This window comes from Oratosquilla oratoria, chromosome 11 (genome assembly GCF_046742065.1).
Source record: "Oratosquilla oratoria isolate Oo_2021 chromosome 11, ASM4674206v1, whole genome shotgun sequence".
NCBI lineage: Eukaryota > Metazoa > Arthropoda > Malacostraca > Stomatopoda > Squillidae > Oratosquilla > Oratosquilla oratoria.
The window spans coordinates 8,847,763-8,849,036 of record NC_134787.1 but is presented as its reverse complement, the minus strand read 5'-3'; positions in this window follow the sequence as shown (position 1 = coordinate 8,849,036).

Genomic DNA, 1,274 nt, shown 5'->3' with positions numbered 1-1,274 from the left:
TTATTAGATTACGTGCCACGAAATGGTATTTCATTCTCTTACTTTTTTAATACCTATTCATATCGTTACTTTTGTGATGTACTAAATGTAAGCTATTTAGTCACTTTATTGTATTGTGTCTGTAAATTCCCGGATATACAGTGAGAATAAGATATATACAAACTATAACTTGAACTCATAATCATATACAAGTTTTAGTATATTTTTGATAGTAAAAGTCACATATAACTAACCAAGGGTACCATATAATTCCATGTATCAAAATACATAGGACAGGGCATATGAAGCTTTAAGGATGATCATTAATATGTATATTACGCCTATCCGATTTTAACTGCAGAACGGTCAAGTCGTTTCCCAGAGTCACAATAACGTTTAGGGAACGGCGGTCAGAGCCGTTTCGGGTCTGATGACTCTCAATACGAGCGTCTTATCTTAAAGACCCGAAAGAATTAGTTAGATTTTTCTAAATATGAGGCTTCCTCAGGCTGGGATGCTCTAGATTCACATTAGCTTCATTTTTATTTTCTATTTTCTTTTTTCTTAATTATTTCGACGGTAATGTTTTCTTTTCTTTTAAGGTATTTATTTTTCTAGGAATGTTATTTCAATTAAAGAAAAGGAAATGAAGAATAGCAGTTTTAGATTTCTAGGTAAAAAAAGATCTATAAGTCATTTGTAGCTTTTGCTCTAATGTAAAGTATGTTGGAAAGACATTATAATAACTACAGAAATCTATTCCCATCCCTCATGTACACAGGAATATCAAGGAAGAGCATATCGATTTCTCTTCACAATAAAGTATATCTGGTGTTAGGTTAGATTGGGTTAGGTTTGGTTAGGTTAGATTAGGTTGGATTATGTTAGGTTTGGTTAAGTTAGATAAAGTGAGTTAGGTTCCGGTAGGTTAGGTTATGTTTGGTTATGTTAGGTTAGGTTAGATTAGGTTAGATTAAGTGAGTTAGGCTAGGTCAGGTAGGTTAAGTCAGGTTAATTAGCGTCTTTAACTCCATAAATATCAGCAAACCAACGTGTCAACTCTATCAATTTGAAAATCAAATCACACTCATTTTTTTTTAAATATTTAAATTGAATGTAGCTTGTTTATAAACAGTGAATTTCCTACTAGATTCATTCTTTCTTATTCCTCGCTTTCCAAACATGCTCTCAATTGATAATACATAAAAAATAGGATGAAAAAGAGAAAATTAGTGGCAACCACATATACGACGAATTTACACATTCATGTATAGAACAATTGCAGTCATTGAACA